This window comes from Carassius gibelio, chromosome B15 (genome assembly GCF_023724105.1).
Source record: "Carassius gibelio isolate Cgi1373 ecotype wild population from Czech Republic chromosome B15, carGib1.2-hapl.c, whole genome shotgun sequence".
NCBI lineage: Eukaryota > Metazoa > Chordata > Actinopteri > Cypriniformes > Cyprinidae > Carassius > Carassius gibelio.
This window is the reverse complement of record NC_068410.1, coordinates 24,453,801-24,469,215: the sequence shown is the minus strand read 5'-3', so window position 1 is coordinate 24,469,215 and position 15,415 is coordinate 24,453,801. Positions and strand designations below refer to the sequence as shown.

General features: G+C 35.5%; 1 pseudogene; it reads left to right on the top strand.

Annotated features, from left to right (window-relative positions):
- The first annotated feature begins 288 nt into the window (after positions 1–288).
- Positions 289–11,114, top strand: LOC127972578 (putative lipoyltransferase 2, mitochondrial; annotated as a pseudogene).
- The last annotated feature ends 4,301 nt before the right edge of the window (positions 11,115–15,415 follow it).

Below are 15,415 nucleotides of genomic sequence, written 5' to 3'. Positions count from 1 at the left end.
ACCAAGATAGGTGACACTTCAGTAAAAAGGTCTATATTTTATCACATACGTGAAAGAGAGAAATGTTAGTAAAGAAGTTAGTTCTAGGATCTTTTGTTTGTGTGATGCATGGCATTTTATTAATAACCCGAAAACAATACATTTGCAAGTTTGCTCATATATAGGCTCTCAATTAAAAATAAATAAATAAATAAATAATATTATCTGTTATTATTATAGTTATTAATTTTTATTAATTTCAATTTTTTGTAATGATGACGTACATTTTTAAACATAATCATAAAAAAAAAAAAAAAAATCGCACCAAACCAGTAGATGGCAGTAAAGCGGCTCCAAGCTGATGAGTTAAAGCAGATGAGTAAGATCTGAATGGCAGTATGGCAGCTTACAGTAAGAAATGACTCTCTTTACATCAGTTTGTGTTTGTGTGGATCTGCTGTTAAAGCTGCAGTGAAATCAGGACATCACAGTTAGTGCTGGATTCCTCTGGAAATGGTGTAGGTCAATTGCAGTCTTTGTTTTTTTTTTTGTCTACTGTACTGATTTTCCTTGCCAACTTTTTATCATTCTATCTTTCTGTCATTGCACCGGGTTTGTAGTTGCTTCATGACATAAAATAATAATTTTGTTGGTTTGCAGCACTTTCTTTTATTTCACTACACCTTTTCACAACTGTTATTTTTATTGTAACCTGGACTTACATGATACCGTAAAACTGCATTCCTCCTCATAAAATAATAATAATAAATAGATTTTTTTTTTACTTATGTTTATATTTAATTTTATTTTAGCCTTATTTAAATAAAAAAAAATGTAACAAAAAAAATGTTTTTGTTTTTTTCTGTTATAATAGTTGTAGGGGCAGTATATCATGTCACACTGTTAGTTACTTACATTGTTATTCCAACCTCTTGTGGATTAACACAAATAAACTACGGGAAGTAATTGTGACCTTGTTTTCTGTTTCTTTAGTGAGTAAGTGTCCCAAGTGAGGACACGATGCCAGTCTCTAGGGCAGCTGTGAAGGTGCTGCATTTGGGGAGGATTCCCTTCTGCGGTGCCTTGCAGGTCCAGCAGCAGCACATAAAGCAGCATCTGGATTCCCAAACACTTTATTACTGTGTGAACACGAGGCTGTGTACACCGTGGGCATCAGACGCACTCCTTACCCTCCTGAGGAGGAGCAGAGACTCCGAGCGCTGGGCGCAGGCTTCATCCGCACCAACCGAGGAGGTCTAATAACGTTTCACGGTCCTGGTCAGCTGGTGTGTTATCCCGTCCTCAACCTGGCCTGCTTTAAGAAGAGCGTGAGATGGTGCCGTAAATTTGGGATCGAAGCCTCCACTTCTCCGGATACAGGTGTCTGGGTGGGCGACAACAAAATCTGTGCAATTGGTAAGTGCATCTTTAATATTTATATAAAAATTAAGGTAACACTTAAGTATAGGGTCCAATTCACACTAATAACTACTTGCTTATTAGCATGTCTATTATTAACATATTGGCTGTTTATTAGTGCTTATGAAGTACATATAATGCATGACATCCATAATCCTACCCAATACCTTAAACTTAACAACTACCTTATAAACTATTAATAAGCAGCAAATAAGGAGTTAATTGAGGCAAAAGTCATAGTTAATGGTTAGTTAATAGTGCAAAACGTTTACCTTATGTGCGCTGAATATACGCGATGGCCGGATCAACATTCTGTCCAACGTTATATAACCAATCCAGGGGTTTTTCTGCATTGATCATTTTTTTGGTGGCTGTCAAAGCCTTATTTGATCGGTAAGTGATGCCTCACAGGGCGCGTAAGAGAGAGAGCCCCGGCTGTGCGCGCACACTCACAGTCTTCAAACAACACGAGCGCTTCTTTATGGAAGGCCAAAAGGGTCAAATTCACGTGAATTTTAACGCGTCAACAACACGTTAAATACGTGTATTTCACGCGTAAACAACACGTATTTAACGCGTTAAATACGTGTTGTTTACGTGTTAAAAATCAGCGCGTACTTAACGTGTATTTAACGTGTATTTCACGTGTTAAATACACGTGAAGTACACGTGAAGTACGCGTTAAAAATCAGTTTGAACGGGTCAATGTCATTGGCTGCTGAGGACTTGGGTCAAACCACTTCTGTGAGCTTAGAGGGGTGTACCATTCACAGACAGGCAACCATCATTTAACATGCTATAGATCAGCTTATTCAGCCTTATTATTTTGTCTTTTTTTGTATAGACTATAGAAATAATATAATTTAATTGCAGTTTTATGAAATATTTATTTTTTAATAAATATTAATTAACATTTTGTGGTGATAGTATAATGTTTATAAAAGTTACAGTATTTTGTAATGAAACAGGACTTTTTGTTTAGCTCTTGACTCGCCAAAATATACTATTTAAATACTGTTGCTTTCTGAGTGCCATACACAAAAATACCAACTCATAACTCCACGAATATAGCAAGGAGAGTCAAAAGTTATAGTCTGAATCTACTCTGACGATCCAAGGGGCTGTAGTATTTTATTTTGCCCAGCAGGTGTCATGGGGTAACACTTTTTGTGTCTTTAGGTTAAGTGCTGTGATGCAGGTGTGGAAAATTGATTGTGATTAACCATGCTGCCTATAAGATGCTGGCTTTCTTACCCTTTGGAGGGAAGGAGACTGGTGCTCGGTCTTTGCTGGTCTTGCTGTTTGGTGGTCAGGCGGACTTTCTCACGCTATCAGTCCAAGGCTTGATGTTGTGTTTTTGTATCTTTTTATATTAGATTTTATATTTTTTTTATGTTTTACCTCAATGTGGTTATGGCTGTTTTCTGATTAAAACACATATTTGTGCAAATTTGATTATGTTGTATCTCTATTCATGTTGCTACTCCTTGATCCAAGGGGTTGTAACACTACGTTCTGTCAAATGTTTAATAGAGCTCTCAAACTGATTCATGGGTTTAGGTATTATTTACATATGAAAGATCATAATGGATTGTTTTGATTTTGGACTCATTTCAATCTGGAGAATCGGCTGTAAATAATGATATGCCATTTTCACAATCAGAGCATGTTTCATGAAGTTATAAAGGTAAAACCATGAGAATATTGTAGCATGTGTGTATTTGGAGTTTTTTTCTTGTTTTGTTATAATTCGATGACGGATATCTTCAAATCTGAATGACAGATTATTGTATAATTGGGCTCATTTTAATCGAGAGAATTTTTAATTTTCCAATATTATTAAAATAACTAAATTACTAGTAACTACTGCTCAACTCTGACTTTCAGTAAATAAAAATATATATTAGCACATTCTCCTGCTGAGAAATAACTGACAAAATGTAAGAAAAAATATAGTGTTCAAGATAAATTATTTATATCCATCTTATTTGATATTCAATATCTCAGGACATACATAAGTTTAGTTGAAGTATCTGTTTCAAAAGTTTTGTGATAGTATAAGACTTAAGTTAGCATCGAGCATTAACATTTGTGTGGGGGAAATAGTTACAATGGAGGTAAGCAATCAATTCAGGTTTAAGATATACAAACCATTGAAATCAATATCTGTCTTTAGAAAACAATCATCTTAGGAATCAACAGCTTTTATTGTGCTTACATTTACAGCAATCACCAAGCAGGTGGCACTTATTGAAACCTCTTTTTTTGTTCAGCAATTCTGCACTTTTTGTTCAGCGATTATGCACTCATCAGACAATCAGTAATTAGGTACACAGGTGATGTTATAAGACATAAGCGTTTAAGACTTTCAGGATTAGAATGAGAGCTTGTACTAGGGTCAGGACAACAGAAGTATTCTACTGCTACCACAGTCAACCCCCCCAACACATCAATATTACTAATCATATTTTTTTTTTAATCGCTGTCCATATAAACAATATTGACTTGTAGCCTAAAAGATTAACTAACAATCTGCTCAACATAATGTATTAGAAGTACATTTCTACAAGAAAGGTAACTTACTGAAAAAGTTTTGGTGCTTAAAGTGTTTCACTGAGGTGAAATTTAAACCTAAAACATCTCAAGATACATGAAATAAAAAGAAAATCTAAATGAAGGGTTTTAAGGGCTTCAAACTGAACATATCATGGCTCAATGTCTTATGGACTATCCTCCACTGCAGTCACATGCCCCTCAGATGGACAATTCCTTCTTGATTTCTTGATCTTTGGCCTTTGCTAATCCAGCTGGCCACACTCTCTCTAGCATCAAAATCTTCCAGACTTGGCCATCTACACTGATTCTTATGGGACAGGTGAACAGTCCCTAAACAGCTTACACTTATTGGATCAGCTATTAAAATAGTTCAGTTTTATATGTAATAGAAAAGTCATTATATTTTGTTAATATAATATATTTTATTAAGTTAGAAAAGCGTTTGGAGCATTTTATGTTTGTTAAATATAAGTTTTAGGTTTTTTTTTTTTTTTTAAGTAACGACCAAGCTGACAGACAGTGAGCCTATATGTTTGATCAATTTAGCCTTCTCAAATCATCACGACTTGCCTAAAATAAAATCTATAGATATAAAACAGTTGAAGCATATGACAGTGTTTGTTAGACTCAGATAAATGTAAGCTATCCAATCATTTGTGAGGAGATGCTTCACTTGCAATTTTTTCCTTGGATATGCCATCATTTTTGCTTATAAAAGGTAAAAGTAATACATTATTCGTAACTGTACACACAATATCAACAAAACAGTTGCTCGTTCTGCCGTGTTGTCTTTAATAGGAGTACAAAAGTTAACCGAAACTCAGTGAAAACATATACATATATATACATACATAAATATAGCTTTAAATAACTACTTAACAAAATAAAAAAAATAAAAAACAAAAACTCTTTCATTATAATTATAACCCATAAAGATGTACTTATCTCTAAAAACGCTTCTAATGAGGAGATGACGAGTCGGGATTGCAACTGTCATGATCCCAGTTCGGTCTCCATCTGCTGGTTCTTTCTTTTCCTTTGCGCTCACTTATCTCTACTCTCATCATCTTCAGCTGTTCCTCGTTCTCTTCCGCTCACCTGCTCTCTATCTCCGATCATTAGGCTCTCTATTTCTAGCTCTGTCTCTTTCCATTCCCTGTTAGATTATTACTAACCACTTTGGATGTTTCTGACGTTTTTGTGCTTTTTCTACAGACCATTAGTCTAGTCTAGTCTTGTCTAGTCTAGTCTAGTCTAGTCTAGTCTAGTCCTGTCTAGTCTTGTCAAGTCGTTGGGAGAGTTTTGTATGGACTGTTTGTTGCCTGTCTTGTTCTCCCCCAGTTATCTGCCGTGAGGAGTAACGAGGGGTCCGCTGCCTCACCTGTACCCTCGCTGATCACAGGCTTCCCAGACCAGCCACTTTAGGCTCCATTGTTTTGACCAGGAATTATCCCTGTACTCTGCCTTTGTTTTTTGGCCGTTGCGGCTTTGCCTTATTTCTACTACAAGAGCATTAACTTGCCATTCGCCTCCTGGGTTCTCTCTCTCTCTGTTCCGTGACCGCAACTTCATTCTTGTGATACAGATTCAGAAAACACTAGTTTATTAGTAAATTAAAATATCTTCTTCTTAAACCTTAATTTGAACGCAGAACTGTTCAGCAGTGCTGCTGCGGGACACAAAACACCGTCGAGCCACTCTTTACAGTCGTGGCATCAAGGTTTCCTGTTGTTTCCAATAGGGCAGCAAGTTTTTTTTTCATCGTTAATTGACTAATGTCTAAAATATAAAAGTAAGAAGAAGTCTAAACAGACTGGAGGCCCGGCCCACATCTGAACAATCGAAGCCCGGCTCGAGGGGTTCCCCTTAAATGGCTCATTGCACCGGTGCGACCTCAGAGTTTTTTTTAGTCGCACCATTGAGAAATTGTTTGAGGCTTTGAATAAACTAGAGCGAGTTTTGTACAAGAAGTCAACCCCAGACCCATATAATAATAATAATAGCCCTATTGATGTCACCATTTTACTTGTAACTTCAAAAAACAAGATTTCAGTGTAAAATTATGCACCAGCATTTAGATTATATTCTCCTTTTTAAAAGAGCCCAAAACTATCTGTCATTTATATCTAAAGATTTTCCTCATAAATTTATAACGCACATAAAACTGCACAGAGAGCATGTAGTTTAGCCAAAAATCTATGTTAGCTGTCATGTAGGCTTTCCACTGATAACTTCATGAAAAAAGCATAGGCTATATCATAAAAAAGACAAGTCACTATTTGCAGATTAAACACAGTCGAAACTCACCATAAAACATCATTTAGATCTAAATATATATTTCATAAAGATATAACACATAGAAAAAAACTTAGGTAATATATCTTAGAGAAAAAAAAAGAAAAAAAAATCAGAGGTTTCAGTCCCGTGCCTCTTAACTTCACGAAACATGCATAGATCCTATGATCAGATCGAAAGATTTCGTTCATAGAGCTGTGACACATGAAAGCAGACTGGCGCACTGAGGCTGCAAAGAAAAACAGCTCGATACTTCACGTTTCGTTTTCATTCATAGCTTCAAGAATCATGCATAGATCATTATTTTCAGAAAATTATCCCAATTAAAATGAGCCCAGAGATACTGTAATCCATGGATGAGATCCAAATATATTGCTATAACACATAAAACCCAAAAGGCACAGCACAACAAATAACTTTAGTTTCCCTTTGCACTTTTATTAATAACTTCATGAAACATTAGATCATGCAAAATCATATGTCATTTTTTACAAAATTCTACAGATTAAAAAGAGCTCAAATTCATCATAATTTGTTCACTTGATCTAAATATATTACTTACGATATTATCACACACATGAAATCATTCAACTGAGAAAATAACATAGGTTACGTTTCCATTCATAACTTCATGAAACATGCATAGCTCGTGGAAAGTGTTAAATTCTCTCGATTAAAATGAGCCCAATTATACAATAATCTGTCATTCAGATTTGAAGATATTCGTAATCGAAATACAACAAAACAAAACAAAAACTTTTTTTTTAAAAGGTTTTACCTTTATAACTTCATGAAACATGCTCTGATTGTGAAAATGGCATATCATTATTTACAGCCGATTCTCCAGATTGAAATGAGTCCAAAATCAAAACAATCCATTATGATCTTTCATATGTAAATAATACCTAAACCCATGAATCAGTTGGAGAGCTCTATTAAACATTTGACAGAACGTAGTGTTACAACCCCTTGGATCAAGGAGTAGCAACATGAATAGAGATACAACATAATCAAATTTGCACGAATATGTGTTTTAATCAGAAAACAGCCATAACCACATTGAGGTAAAACATAAAAAAAATATAAAGATACAAAAACACAACATCAAGCCTTGGACTGATAGCGTGAGAAAGTCCGCCTGACCACCAAACAGCAAGACCAGCAAAGACCGAGCACCAATCTCCTTCCCTCCAAAGGGTAAGAAAGCCAGCATCTTATAGGCAGCATGGTTAATCACAATCAATTTTCCACACCTGCATCACAGCACTTAACCTAAAGACACAAAAAGTGTTACCCCATGACACCTGCTGGGCAAAATAAAATACTACAGCCCCTTGGATCGTCACAGTAGATTCAGACTATAACTTTTGACTCTCCTTGCTATATTCGTGGAGTTATGAGTTGGTATTTTTGTGTATGGCACTCAGAAAGCAACAGTATTTAAATAGTATATTTTGGCGAGTCAAGAGCTAAACAAAAAGTCCTTTTTCATTACAAAATACTGTAACTTTTATAAACATTATACTATCACCACAAAATGTTAATTAATATTTATTAAAAAATAAATATTTCATAAAACTGCAATTAAATTATATTATTTCTATAGTCTATACAAAAAAAGACAAAATAATAAGGCTGAATAAGCTGATCTATAGCATGTTAAATGATGGTTGCCTGTCTGTGAATGGTACACCCCTCTAAGCTCACAGAAGTGGTTTGACCCAAGTCCTCAGCAGCCAATGACATTGACCCCTTCAAACTGATTTTTAACGCGTACTTCACGTGTACTTCACGTGTATTTAACACGTGAAATACACGTTAAATACACGTTAAGTACGCGCTGATTTTTAACACGTAAACAACACGTATTTAACGCGTTAAATACGTGTTGTTTACGCGTGAAATACACGTATTTAACGTGTTGTTGACGCATTAATTCACGTGAATTTGACCCTTTTGGCCTTCCATACTTCTTGCTCTCTCTCTCCCTTGTGCATATTAATCAAAATCATTAAACACGATAGAAAAAGGGCGAAACACCAAAGTTTCACGCGCGCTCGCGCACTCACAGTCTTCAATCTACACGAGCGCTGTCTTGCTCTCTCTCTCTTTCTCTCTCTCTCTCTCTCTCTCTCTCTCTCTCTCTATCTCTCTCTCGTGCATATTAACCAAAATCATTAGACACGATAGAAAAAGGGCGGAATGCCAAAGTTTCACGTGGAGCATTCGGAGATTTTTTTTTCTCCATGACATTCTGCTGGCTCCCACTGTTAATTTATTTATTTATTTATTTATTTTTGGAAAAACACTGTATTAGCTTAAAGCCCTCAAGTTTACATTGGTTACTGTATCCTTTCAGTTGCTCTAAACAAGTATTTTGAGTGACCTTTTTTATTGAATGCTAGAGATCAAGTTGTTGTTATTTTTATCTGAAAGAAGAACTTTTTCTCAGTAAGCTAGGCCCTACGTGTTCAGTAAGCTTGTTTCAGTAAGCTATGTGTTTTCAAGGCTTCAAGGTTTTATTGAATGCTATCTCTATATAAGTGATGCATTCTTAGTCAGTCTTTTATTTTGTAATTTTAAGAGCAATAAACATATATTGCAATGTTAAGGAATTCATGTTTTTTTTTTCATTCAGATATGTAAATCAACATGTATAAATTGTTAGTAGTCAATTAATGTGGAGATAATCGAAATCGAATCGGTCTGAAAAAGTTCATCGTTAGATTAATCGATGCATCGGAAAAATAATCGCTAGATTAATCGTTTTAAAATAATCGTTTATCCCAGCCCTATTTACTACTTATTGTTGTTAATTAATATATTTGTGGGAGCCATGATTTTTTAGGACTCTTTTAGGATTTTTTTAAATGAATATAATGTTCAAAAGAATGTTATTTATTTAAGATTTTTATTTTTAATAATTTGTAACGATGTAAAAGCCTTTACAGACGTTTAGATCAATTTAATGCATCTTTGTTGAATAAAATAATTATTTTCTCTGAAATAAATAAATCTTTTCTAAACTTTTCCCCATGAGCATTTTCATTGTCACAATTTGTTTTCTTTTCACTGGTCTCCTAGAAATAGTGCAGAATATTCAGAATATAAATTTTAGTTTGTTATAACATTTATTTGTTTAAAATGATAAAACAGGTGTATTTACAATTTCGGGTTTAATGAAAAGAAAAAAAAAACACTGGTCACCGTTGTACTTTTTGTCAGTGAAATAAAGTTTAAGAGAAGATTGAGGTGAAGTGTTAATGTTTTGTCTTGCAGGTATTCACTGTGGAAGATACATCACCTCCCATGGCCTGGCTCTTAACTGCAACACAGACTTGAGTTGGTTTGACAACATTGTGCCGTGTGGGATTGTGGGTAAAGGTGTGACATCACTGAGCCGAGAGCTGGGACGAGACGTCCCAACTGAGGAAGCCGTACCAAAACTGCTGGAAGCCTTTACTGAACAGTTTAACTGCACTTTAATATATAATTAATAAATGCATAAATAATTCAGGAGTTTGAAATGATTTGCCATTTATGTGCAACATTGTTTTACCTCTCTGAGAAAATACTGCGGTGGTAGCTTGTCATATAATAATACATCATTCTCCAAAAATCTTGTTCATGTTTGAGCCAATAGATTTCCTTTATGGATTTTATTGAGATATGTTGCTTGAGCAAGTGAATAATATAAACCATGAAGAGCAGGGTCAGAGTTCTTCACAGTTTCAAAGGCAGAAGTGACACAATACAGCGATACATTTTAAGACGTTTAAAACACTAATAACAAATATAGACATATGTTAAATTCACTGAGTATAAAGGATCCTAAATGATCATAAAGAATGTTCTTGATTTCTTAGAAAAATCTCTGCAAAGAGGAAGGTATTTTTATTATTTTATTATTAGAGCGTTTGTACTCTACATGGGTAAGACATTTATATATAATTCAATTCATTGAAGAATCCTGGACGATAATAATAATAATACGAACAGCAACTATTATTATAATTATTATTAGTGTCCAATAAAAAAATGGAGTTGCACAACTGATTTTAACATTGAATATTATAACATATCGTTGATAATATTTAGAAATGTATCTCGAGCCTAATATCATCATATTAGAAGGATTTCTGAAAGATCATGTGACACTGAAGACTGGAGTCATGATGCTGAAAATACAGTTTTACATGAGAGGAATTACATTTTAAAACACACACACACACACACATATGAGGTTTATGACTTTTGAAGAAAAAGAAATGTCTTTATGAGAGTGTCTAAAGCAAAGTGTCAGGAATGTATCATCTTCTAAAATTCTTGGTTCCATTTTTTCTGTCCAAACTTTGGTTTCTGTGAAAACAGTGCCAAATTGTAGAGCTGTAATTATGCTTTGGAGCAGCTCACTGTAAAGACATGATTTATATTCTGTCAGGCTTGTGGTGGAGCAGCGGTGATTTATAGGTGTTTTTCCTCTGATCATTGCAGTGAACGGGCAGACGCTAGATTCAATTACACGTCCTGTCCTCTACAGATGTGTGTCCTTGAGGCCAAAATCTTGTGAACACATTTGTCACTACTGAAATGTCACCTTTTGAAGCAGAGAATGATTATGATTTTATAGCTGATGTGGGATATGGATTTTCTGCATTTGCTTGATAGCAAAAATGTGTGTTTGGAAGAATCACACCATTTCAAGCTCAGACAATGAAACAAATCATGATATCACTTGCTTCATATGTGACATATTTCACATTTAAAGGCTGTGGTGGAGTTTTCCAGTGTATTTCTGTCTGTAAATATTTTTATGTTACAAAAGATTTCCATTTCAAATAAATCTCTGTGTTTGGACCCTTTTGTTCATCAAAGATAATCCTGTAAGAAACGATATGGTTTTCATGTTTTCTTAGAAAGCACAAACATGTTTATCTGTGAAATGTTTCTTGAGCACCAGATCATCATATTACACTGATTTCTGAAGGATCACGTGACTCTGAAGACTATGACGTTGAAAATTTGAACATGACAATAGAACGTTTTCAGTTAGTTAATTGTCACAAATATATTTAAGAAATACAGTGTTTTACTGTATTTCGAACACAGAAAAGTTGCATGTGGTAGTAAACGCTTTTTTTACTGTAAATGTATTATTAGAAAAAGTGTGAAGTTTCCATTTGGCTCACCGTTTTTAACGGTTCCTTTAATAGAGAGCTTCTTACAAACCTTACCCAACAGATGGCAGTGCTTCACTGCGTATCTGCTTTAAAAGACATTGTGAGGATAGATTTGCAGTGAATAGTTCTGTGGCATTTGTAATCTGGAACCAAAGCCTTTCTGAAAGTAACCTTTTGTGACCTTTCATGTTTATTAATCAGGTGCCCTTCAACACATACACACAGTAAAATGGAATCCCATTGGGAAAAGGTAGCAGTGTCTATATCCTGCCTGGTACAGCCTCATTGTTCCATTTATTGATTGTGGCAATTGATCATTAATTACATAGTCATATGCAAATCAGAACCTTCCACTGAAGTGGAATCAGATAGACCAATAAATCTATTGTCACCCCAGGAATGTGTGTAAAAAGAAACCACCAACTGATTCACTCCATCACAATCTGGATAAAAAAAAAGGAAGCCTGAAAGCATGACACTATTATGGCCCAACAAAACTGATCAGCTGGAATACGTACTGTATTTATAGGCCAATAAAGATGAAAGTTTGACATTAAAAACAGACACAAAAGAAATGCAACCCTAATGGAGTCGGTCTTCAGGATTTTAATGGCTCTCTAGAGGATTTCAACACAACAGTCAGCAAACAAGAACACTGCTATCCTTCACAGTGTGCAATGGTCACACGGCTCCCTCTGCTCAAACGCTCTCATTGATGGCCGGGTCTTACAAAGCAAGCACTGATATCGGATCATAGAGCAGCGGCGCAAGGACGCCCTTTTCCTTCTGGAGAGAGCGCTAAAGGAAGCTTGACTGAGAAACAGACAAAGAGCATGTTCTGCTACCCAATTAGACCGTGTGGATGACAATTTTTAAATGATTTGCTGTAATTAAAGAAAAACTTTACTATATACATATTAAGCTAACCATATGGTGCATTTTAACTAAAGCACAACAAAATCTTTCAGAGCCCATTAATAGTTTTACCAAACCTGCAGTTCCACACAAAGTCGGAAACTGAATATTCCTAGGTCATCCACTGCTAGACAGGTTTCACAAATGAAAAGAAAGAGAACATTTTGAGATTGCAAGCTGTAAATACAAGTTCTGAGAACATAAGTGATTTCTTGTGACTGCAATTTTGCATATGGTAATTCTGTAATTGACAGGGATGCATGGAATCCTTGACCTACCAAATGCATTTTAGATTTGAATTTGACTTATAATGTCTTTCTGTTGCATTTTTCCAAGTAGGAAGTTTGAACTTTCTGAGTTGAATGGAACACAGCGTGTGTGTAAAGATCACTCACTGTAATAGTAGAAGTAGCTGTGAGCCACATCTCTGGTGTATGTGTGAAAACTCTCCTCAAATCAGCCGTCATCATATGCTGCTGCCGGTGCTGTAGGCATAAGCCGTGGTGATAACACTGTTATCCTTATGCTACTGGGATCTCGGGCAGCAGGGGTTGAGATGATGCCCAGGAGGAAGAAGCTAGTGTCAGTAGAGTTTAATGAAGAAGCTGGAAAGTGGCACTTGTCATCGATATTTTCACATTGTTATGCCAAAATAGACCCCAGTTAGCCCATTTACAGTCAAACCCCCAGACTCTGTTTGCAGGCAAACATAGCATAAACAGGATGTTGCAAAGTATGACATGTTCCTGGATCAGGATCTTTTGCTGAAGATTGGTATTACCATGCCAGGAGGCTGGCTTTACAGGGGTTTGACCACTTCTTTAACTGGTCATGGGAAACAATTTGAATATCCAGCTACTACACAGCAAAAAATCCAGAGTGAAATTAACTCTGCTGGGAGTACATGTGAGACCACACTCAAGAGTGCGAAAGTGTTAAAATAGGAGTGTTAAATTAACACTGAAGCAGAGTTAAAGTTAATGAGATAATTAAGTGATTAATTGAGTGATGATTGACCATTATTGACGAGATCTGATGTTAACATGCAGAATCAACAAAGATGAAAATCACTATGTTTATGTCACCATTATAGTGGTCAGTGTTTGGTTTAGTTGGGCTCTTGAGCCTTACAATTTTAAAGTGAGATTTGGTTTGGCTGTTACAACTGAATTGTAACAAACAGACAAGAAACAAATCATAACATGGGCATTTGACCTGAACCGCCAAACTCACCTAAAGCCTAAACAGATTTGATTGACTTCATTGATTATAACAACCCTCTGATTGTACAGTACCCGCTAATTAAAAAGATTTCTTGAAAGTTGTTCTGATAATTAAAAAAAATATATATTGTTTTAGGCACACACATACATCAAAGATTAGTGTAGGAATCTCAACAACAGTGACAAACAGCATATTCAGAAAAACAGAACAACTCTAAACATTAGAAAACAAACTACTAAAAGTAACATGAAAAACAAAAATAGAATAGTAAGAATAAAGGAAATTACTGAAACAATTCAGCTAATAATTTATTCATGCCGCAATGCATCATGGGAGTCATGGATGAATTTTGATAGGTGGCACCCAGAATGCACTGCAACATGCTTTTTGGATTTTCACCATTGTTGAGATTCACAGATTGATTCTTGATGTTTGCATGTCTAACTGAAAGACTCTTTTGAAAGATTTTTGAGCAAATTACTTTTAAGAAATTCCTCAGATTGTATTTAAAATGCTGGAAATACATTGTTGAAGAATCACAGGGCTGCAATAATCAATAATGTAACTTTAACTCAGTAATTCAGGAATAACAATAGTCTTTGCTTGTCCATCAGTTTTATAACTTAGTTATAACTGACAATTGAAATCTGACTTTAACATTTTAAGGCTCAAGAGCCAGACTAAAGCAAACACTGACCACTATAATGGTGAAACATAGTGATTTTCATCTTTGTTGATTCTACATGTTAACATCAGGTCTCGTCAATAATGGTCAATCATCACTCAATTAATCACTTAATTATCTAATTAACTTTAACTCTGCTTCAGTTTTAATTTAACACTCCTATTTTAACACTTTCACACTCTTGAATGTGGTCTCACATGTACTCCCAGCAGAGTTAATTTCACTCAGATTTTTTTGCTGTGTACCAGCTAAACACCAGTTTGGCCAGACTGGGAGACCCAGTTTGATCATCTTAAACCAGCTTAGACCAGCCAAGCAGCTTAAGCTAATTTTTAACTGTTTTATCGAAAATAATAAATTTTCAAGTCACCATTATGGAGATAAGTGCTTACTTTAGTTGGGTTCCTGACCCTTGTCTTTTTAACCTAAGGTTTTCTCTGGCTGCTGTAATCGTGTTTCTGAAGCTCATTTGTGCTATGAAGCACAAACTGATCAGAGAATGATGATTACGTATTAACTATTACTTTACTCATACCTAGCACAGACAGACATAGATCTTTCTAGTGTGCATATGCTGACCACCTGTGTTTGTACATGCTTTAAAAAAAGTTCTTCGCATATATAACTTTGCATAAATAATTTAGCAGTACTGTTGCAGCAGTATACTGCTGGTAAACATCCTGACACTGCCCACACTGCTAAAGACAATGATGAAAATGTAAATATGTGCTGCTCGCTTTCCTTACAGTAACAAAATAAATGCACATCAAACATAATAGTGCTGAGAAAACAGTAGTTAAGAATTTTGATCACAATGATGTGGATATGTTTCAGCCAACTATTAGTTAATCCAAAACCAGCCATTTGATGTTGACGTCAATATGAAACATTAGCATATTGCCCACCCAATTCCCTACTTGCAAAGTAATAGCAGATGAATGGTGAAAATTGAGGCCAGTTCCATATAGGGTTGACCGCTCTGTGTGGCTTATAGTATAGAGACACAGAAAAAATAAAAAGAGTGGCTGAAGGAGGGATGTATTTTTCCCAACCGCTGTGGCGATGCAACAGTGCGTGCAACATGCTGTTAAAACAGGAGTGCTACTATTTTGGGCTGTTGAGCTGTCGCCGGCCAGTTTGATGGGAAAGCTGAAGGGGTGGA